The 8,111-nt window shown below is 42.5% G+C and overlaps 1 pseudogene across 1 annotated transcript; it reads right to left on the bottom strand.

The window, feature by feature from the left end:
• Positions 1-564: 564 nt before the first annotated feature.
• LOC311620516 (L-lactate dehydrogenase A chain-like) lies at positions 565-1,345 on the bottom strand (annotated as a pseudogene). The gene has a single exon. The product of its transcript is annotated as an L-lactate dehydrogenase A chain-like (transcript).
• Between the last annotated feature and the right edge of the window lie 6,766 nt (positions 1,346-8,111).

The raw sequence follows: 8,111 nt of genomic DNA, 5'->3' as shown, positions 1-8,111 counted from the left end.
CCTTCACTCTTTTCAATCTGGAACCCCTTGAGGGATGTCTGACTGCCCCTTTAGGCCTGATCCCAGGATAGGGCCTAAATGAACAGTTGGACATCCCTCCCACAATTCAGGACTGCTGGTTCCCAACTTCTCACCTGCCTGCCTGTCTGATTGCCCCTAACCACTCCATCCTGCCAGCCTGATCATCCCCCAGACACTCCCTGCCAGCGTGGTTGATGCTTAACTGCTCCCCTGCTGGCCTAATTGTCCCTAACTGCCCTCCCCTACCAGCCTGGTCGCTCCCAAAAGCCCTCTGCTGCAGGCATGGCCACCAGCAACTGCCCTCCCCTGCAGGTCTGGTCCCCCCAGCTGCCTTCCCCTGCTGATCTGGTCAAGGGTATGTACCTTGGTTGCAGGCACATCCCCAGTAGAAGGTGTGCAGGAGGCATCAGATTGGTGTTTCTCTCTCATTGGTGTTTCTAACTCTCTATCCCTCTTCCTTCTTCTCTGTAAAAAAATCAATTATATATATGTCTTTAAAAAAAAATATATATATATATATATATATATTTTTTTAAAGACAACTTATATTATTCCATAGAGAACCTTAATCATGGTGGAAATTGGATGCACGTGCCTAAGATTCTCCATTATGCTCTCTCCTAAATCTGCCACATTTAGTCCAATGGCACATAATGTGTAGCCTTTCAGTTTGTACACCTCATAAGCACTGTCAATCACTGTTTGTGAACTTCTTTCCACTGTTTTTTATCTGAATCAGTGCTTAAAGCAGGATGCAGATTCTTTAGGGAGACACCAGCAACATTCATTCCACTCCACACAGGCACACTGAAGTCTCCATGCTCCCCCAGGACCCACCCATGACAGGTCAATGGGTGAACTCCCAGCCTCTCCCTCATCAGGTATCGGAATCGTGCTAAATCCAGATTGCACCCACTTCCAATAGCATGGTTTTGAGGAAAGATGCCTATTTACAAGCCACATAGGTCAAGACATCCACTGGCTTGGAAACAATAAGCAATTTGCAGTTGTGAATGTATTTTACAATATTAAGAATAATGAATTTAAAGATGCTCAAGTTACACTGGGCCAAATTAAGAGGGCTTCCTTCTCTTGTTGGCGGGCTCCAGCTGTGACAGTAACCAGCTTCAGGTTTGCAGTCACATTATAATCTTGCCAGAGACAATTTTTGGTGTTCTAAGGAAAAGACTGCCATCCTGGAGATTCATCATCTCTTCATTTAATTTTCTTCCATGACATCAATAAGAGCAAGCTCATCTGCCAAGTCTTTTATTAAGATACTGACGGCACAGGCCATGCCAACAGCACCCACCCAAACTGCTGTAATCTTATGCTTCCCTTCGTCACCCGGGACCTGGTTTCCATCCTCTTGCCACCAGCAGGCACCTGGAACTGCAGTTGTCTTCACCGGGGCCCCAACTTCATCAGGAAGGATGTCTGGAATGATGTCCCATCTACTTAGCATATTACCCACTTATTTGTAGATATAGATATAGATATAGATATAGATATAGATATAGATATAGATATAGATATAGATGTAGATGTAGATGTAGATGTAGATGTAGATGTAGATATAGATATAGATATAGATAGATTACCTTTACTCTTTTTCTGTTAAATAATAACCAGATTATTACAATAATAATCCACAACCAAGGCTCGATGGCGAAGGGGCCACAATTAGCACTGCCTTCTAGCCCATCCTGGCTGCTAGGGAGACAAGGGACTATATTAAGCTTCCTTGTGCTTGGGAGAGGGCAGGCTTTCTTTCAAACTATCCAATCTGTTTCCTGACTTTTTACCCTGGCCAATCTTTTCCCCAGATTTGTCTCATCCCTTTATGATCACCATTTAGCTCTCACTGCTCATGCACTCAGAAAAGCAATTTCCCCCTCACAGGTTCTCCCTCCCCCATTAATCTGGAGAAACTGGCTGGTTGTTCCCTGAGGGGATTGGAAAGCCTGTCTTTCCTGCCCTTTCAAATGTCAATCCCTTTGGCAGAGCCACTCTGGTTATTCCCTGCAGTGTCTGTGAAACTGTAGTTTTCTGACTTAATCAGGCATTTATTCAGCACCACTCACTGAGAGTACCACCTTCATCAAGATGCCCAAAAGGAAGGTCAGTCCTGGTAAAGGACTGGGAGGAGGAGGCAAGAGGAGACCAATAAGAATCCTCCCCTAGAAAAGGTGGCCTAAGTAAATGAAAGGGCCATAAAAGGTTTAATGAAAGGACAAGCCTGTCAGCAAAAACTCCAAACTAAAATGAAAAGGGGAACTACAGGAAAACTGGGCAAGGTAACAGACCAAGATCTAGAAACTAAGGAATCAGCAGCAGCCAGAGAAATGAAAAGGGAGAACAGATGAGTCTTTGGTGCAACAAGAGAAGAAAAACAAACAAACCTGTATATCTTTGAACATAGCCCCTCTATCTTCTTTGTTCACTTCATAGAGCTATTCTTATAAACTATTTTAAGTGCATGCTTCAGTAGTTCTTGACACATATTTATAATAACACAGGAATTTTACTTCATCTCATGTTTTAAAATTAGGTTTAGGTAATTATAAAAATTTAAGAAGTGAAATAATTCACTTAATAATTTCTCCCACTAGATATTATGAGATGGTGAATTAAGAGAAACTTAACTCCTTTGTGGGTATAATTTTTACAGTATTTGGAGGAGGCAGTTTTTTTTTATCATATATATATATATATATATATATATATATATTAAAGTATATTTTAAAAGTTGACTTTTTTTGTACAATTGTTTCAGAGTAAATAAAAATCTTCCTGGATCTTCAATATCCTTATCAGAATTAAGGTAATTTTTGTTATTGTGAAGTTCTGTAGTGTAAGGTTATATTTCTCCATAAACTTTGCAATGTGATTTAAAAGACTGAAAGTTTTGTTGAGTGTGTAATTTTATCATGAATTAGTGTGACTTACAAAATAACCTGAGAGTTTTTTAAGTAATTCAATCTGTTATACTTGATATATTTTTATGGGTTACTAGCTTCAAATTTTTAATTTTGAGCCTAGCCAGTGTGGCTCAGTGGTTGAGCATCAACCTATGAACCAGGAGGTCAAGGTTTGATTCCTAGTCAGGGCACATGCCTGGTTGCAGGCTCAATCCCCAATAGGATGTGCACACGAGGCAGCTTATCAATGATTCTCATTGTAAGGTTTGAGGCATAGGAAACTGACCACCAAGGAGTTTTAAAGTAAAGTTTATTCCCCAGTAATGAGTGGGACTCATTACTAAGGTAGAGAAATCAGAATTGAAGGAGTTGGGAGGGGGGATGAACCTAGCGGGGCTGCCACCTGGACATGGAGGATCAGCAGCATGTGGCTGGTCTGAGGTCTTTTTAAGGGGAAGAACAGGAGAGGGTTGGACCCAGGGCAGAACAGGAAGGGATGGGCTCCAGGACACTTTGGCACTTGCTGATTGATGGCTCGATGTTTTGAGGAAGTCTCTGTGACAGATGCCAGTAATGTCATAACTCCGCCCACCAGTTGGGAGGAGGGAGAACCTTATGCGCATCATTGATGTTTCCCTAAATCTCTCCCTCCCCCTTCCTCTCTGAAATCAATAAAACTCTATTTAACAATTTTTATTTTGGAAATCACTGGAATAAATTTCAAAAAAAACATTTATAAGTGGGTGGCTTTTAGATTTTCAATATTGTTGCATTAAGAATTATGTTCATTGTAGTCTTGATTTCATGTATAGAGAAATGTACATGTAAGGCCTATATAACCTAATTAACCATTGTCACCCCAATAACTTTAATAAAAATAAAAAGTAGCCTGGCCAGTGTTTTTTCAGTGGTTATGGTTCAGTTTCCAATCAGCATGGGTTAGGGGCTTGATCCCCAGTACTGGAAGTTCCGCTGGCAGCCAATTGATGATATTTCTCTCTTATTGATGTTTCTACCTCTCTATTATCCCCCTTTTTCTCTCTCTCTCTCCTTCTAAAAATATCAATCAATAAATTTTAAAATAATAATAATAAAATAAATATAGAAAAAAATAAAATTTCCTTGTTAAAAAAAACACACAATTGTGTTCAATTTGTTCATTGGTTTTGTGTAATACAAGATTAGAAATCAAAGTATTATAGTCTCAAATATACTTTAAAACATATAAACATTGCACAGTAAGGTATTATGTATGTGCTAGAAGTTAAGCTTCAAATCTAGGTTGAGAATCTATACTGCACTAATTAAGAATTGATGCTGTATAGGTTGCCCTAATTGAGAATTTATATAGAATAGCTTGTCAGCTAACATTATAATCAAGTACTTCCAATTCCTACATATTGATTAACACCTGAGCCAGTGATAAATATGAATAATAAATGCTAGAAATGTGGGGTTTTTTTTAATAAAAATGCTCTTGCATTTTTCACTTCCAAGCTATGACACCTTATGATGTACTTTTGTCAGTGTGGGAGTAGGGTGGGAAGTTGGGGAAGGGTATGTCCCTCCTGGAAAAATTCATTAGAAGGCCTCCATCTGGTTCAAATGTGATCTGAATGTAGCACAACATTGATGTTGAAGCACTCCCCAAAATCCACCTACCCTTCCCTTTTGCCTTCACAGAAACAAAACAAAACAAACAAAAAAACCTTCTTAAGGACACCACAGGCAGCGCAAGGCTGAGTTGTTGAGTCACAGAAAGTCCTAGTGTCTCAGGAGGTTTGTGCTCAGCTCCCCCTGCAGTCTCAGTCACTGTGTCACTCACAGCACAGAAGTACACAGCAGAGTCGCTCCAGTCGGCTGAGTGTTTCTTCAGGTTGAAAGAGGTTTCATTCTTCCTAAATTCAGCTTCAAAACTGTCTATGCCTTTAACCAGGGGGTTCCCTGAATAGTATCTGAGGAGAAACTGGAGTCCTTGGTTGGGGTATTGCCGGTACCAGAAGAGATATGGTGAACCAGAAGTTGAATATTTGCATCTCAGCTCTAGTTGGGCTCCTTCAGAGACAGGGACATAGCCATCAGGCTGGCTGGCTGACTGCGCTCCAGTTCCTCCTGAAACATCAATGCTGTGTGAGTAAAAGCAGGGTAGACTTGGCCCCAAAGAAAAGGTGTCTCCATTCAGTTTCCACTTAGAACATGCTCACTATTGTGCAAACAGCAAAGGGCATGGAATGTTACTTACTCAGAGCAAAAATCACCTCGAGCACAGGGATGAGTAGCAGGACCATGGCTGAGCAGTGCAAGGGCTGCAGGTCCGGAGCAGGTTAGACAAGAGCTGAGGTCACTGAGCCTTCAGAGGCTAAGTTGGCTAAGCCCCTTGCGTTGACAAGGCTTCCTTGTAATGAATGTGGATCTTTTCTAGCTTCTTATTCTTCCTACAGGTTCCTATCTACTCAGACATCAGTGAGGACACCACAGCCAGCTGCAGGGAGGAGGAGCTAAGTGCATGGTGATGATTTCCAACAAAAATAAACCTTACCTGTGTAACATTGCCCTCTGGGGGCCAGAGGCAGACCAAAGGTTCAAGAGAGCTGACTGGGTTTCCTTCTCATTTCAGAGATGAGATGCCAAAACTTCAGCATGCGTGTTTCTTCCTTCCTGAATCTGTGATGATGTCACCTTCTGCAGTAGGTGATGTTAGTCCTTAAATAAATGAAAAATGGAAGTTAAGTAACAATCAAAGAGTAACTTTACCTCATTGATAAATTAGTCACAGAAGACAATATTCTAGACTTTAAAATACTGTTGAGAAACTACATTATTTTTTAAAGCCTTTCATCAAATAGAAAGAGGAACATCCCTCTCACAATCCAGGACTGCTGGCTCCCAACTGCTCGCCTGCTTGCCTTCTTGATTGCCCCTAAGTACTTCTACCTGCCAGCTTGATCACCCCCTAACCACTCCCATGCCAGCCTGGTTGATGTCTAACTGCCCCCCTGCCAGCCTGGTTGGCCCCAACATCCCTCCTATGCTGGCCTGGTTACTCCTAACTGTCCTCCCCTGCGGGGTTGATCACCTCCAACTGCCCTCCCTTGCAGGCCTGGTGCCTCCCAACTGCCCTTCCCTGCTGGCCATCTTGTGGTGGCCATCTTGTGTCCACATACGGGCAGGATCTTTGACCACATAGGGGCAGCTATTGTGTGAGGGTTAATCTGCATATTACTCTTTTATTAGATAGAATAGAGGCCTGGTGCACAGATGGGGGCCTGCTGGTTTGCTCTGAAGGATGTCCTGGACCAAGGTGGAGGTTCCCTTGGGGCATGGGGCAGCTTGAGCAAGGGGCCTGTGGTGGTTTACAGGCCAGCCATGCCCCCTGGCAACCCAAGCGAAGGCCCTGGTATCTGGAATTTATTTACCTTCTACAAATGAAACTTTGTAGCCTGGAGCAGAGCCAAGCCTCCTGATCGCTTTGTGGCAAGCAGCCATTTCTGTTTGGATTTGTTTACCTTCTATAATTGAAACTTAATAATCATCATATATAATAAAATAATCATATGCAAATTGACCATACCTCAGCTATACCCACAAGCCACGCCCATCAGCCAATCAGAACGAGTATTCAAATAAACCCAACCAAGGTAGCTACCAGAAGGGAGGCTTCCGTTTTTCCAACAACAGAGGAAGCCAAGCTTTCTACATAGGCTGGGGGGCCAAGTCCTCCACTCAAGGATACAAAGTTTCAATTATAAAAGGTAAACAAATCCAAACAGAAATGGCTACCGGCCACAGAGAGATCAGGAGGCTTGGCTCCGCTCCAGGCTACAAAGTTTCAATTATAGAAGGTAAATAAATTCCAGATACCAGGGCCTCTGCTTGGGTTGCCAGGGGCCATGGCTCGCCTGCAAACCACCACAAACCCTTTGCTCAAGCTGTCCCATGCCCCAGGGAATTCCACTTTGATCGGGGACACCCTTCTCAGCAAACCAGCTGGTCCCCATCTGTGCACCAAACCTCTATCCTAGCTAATAAAAGAGTAATATGCAGATTTACCATCACTCCAAAACAAGATCAAGATAGCTGCCCCTTTGTGGTCCAAGATCCTGCCCCCCATGTGGACACACAAGATGGCCACCACAAGAAGGCCAGCAGGGGAGGGCAGTTGGGAGGCACCAGGCCTGCAAGGGAGGGCAGTTGGAGGCAATCAACCCTGCAGGGGAGCAGTTAGTGGTGACCAGGCCAGCATAGGAGGGAAGTTGGGGGCAACTAGGCTGGCAGGGGAGCAGTTAAACATCAATCAGGCTGGCATGGGAATGGTTAGGGGATGATCAGGCTGGCAGGCAGAAGAGGTTAGGGAAGACAGGCAGGCGAGCAGTTGGGAGCCAGCAGTCCTGGATTGTGAGAGGGATGTCAAAATGCCCATTTAGGCCAGTCCCACTGGGATCAGGTCTAAACAGGCAGTTGGATATTATTTGAATGGTCCCAGATTGGAGAGGGAGCAGGCAGGGCTGAAGGACACACCTACCCCCGCCACTATGCAAGAATTTCACGCACCATACCTCTAGTAAATGTGTATATATATCTAACATCAGAGTTCCTAATATATAAAAAATAATGTATTTCTTCCAGCCTGAAAATTTAGATTTGCCAGTCCCCCCAATTACATGAGCTAATTCCTTAAAATCTTTCTCTCTTTTCACTCACAGGCTTACACACACACACACACACACACACACACACACACATACACACACACACACACACACATCTTATTGATCCTAATGTTTCTATTTCTCTGTAGAACCCTAATATAGTTATTTTAAAAAATAGATTTTATATTCAAAAAATCATAGCCTTAAATTTGTATACACATAAATAATATAGATTCATTCTGTATAGGTTTACATACTCTGGTAAATATTTGTTATATTTCACAATAAAATTGTTTAAGTATTAATAATAATATTGTAATATTATACCCATAGAAATGGTTGATTTCTCAGAGATAGATACACCCAGGTGTAAAAACCATACAATCAGCCCAGAAAATTTGAGAGAGACAAAACTCTCAAAGTTTTGAGAGAGGGTAGAAGAGAGGAAGAATGAGAAAGTATATCAGTACAACAGAACTCTGCATACCCATTCTTTTTACATTAAGAGCACTACATATGA

Source organism: Pipistrellus hanaki (assembly GCF_964339955.1).
Source record: "Pipistrellus hanaki genome assembly, chromosome: 1".
In the NCBI taxonomy this organism is placed as follows: domain Eukaryota; kingdom Metazoa; phylum Chordata; class Mammalia; order Chiroptera; family Vespertilionidae; genus Pipistrellus; species Pipistrellus hanaki.
This window is presented reverse-complemented; position numbering and strand designations above follow the sequence as displayed.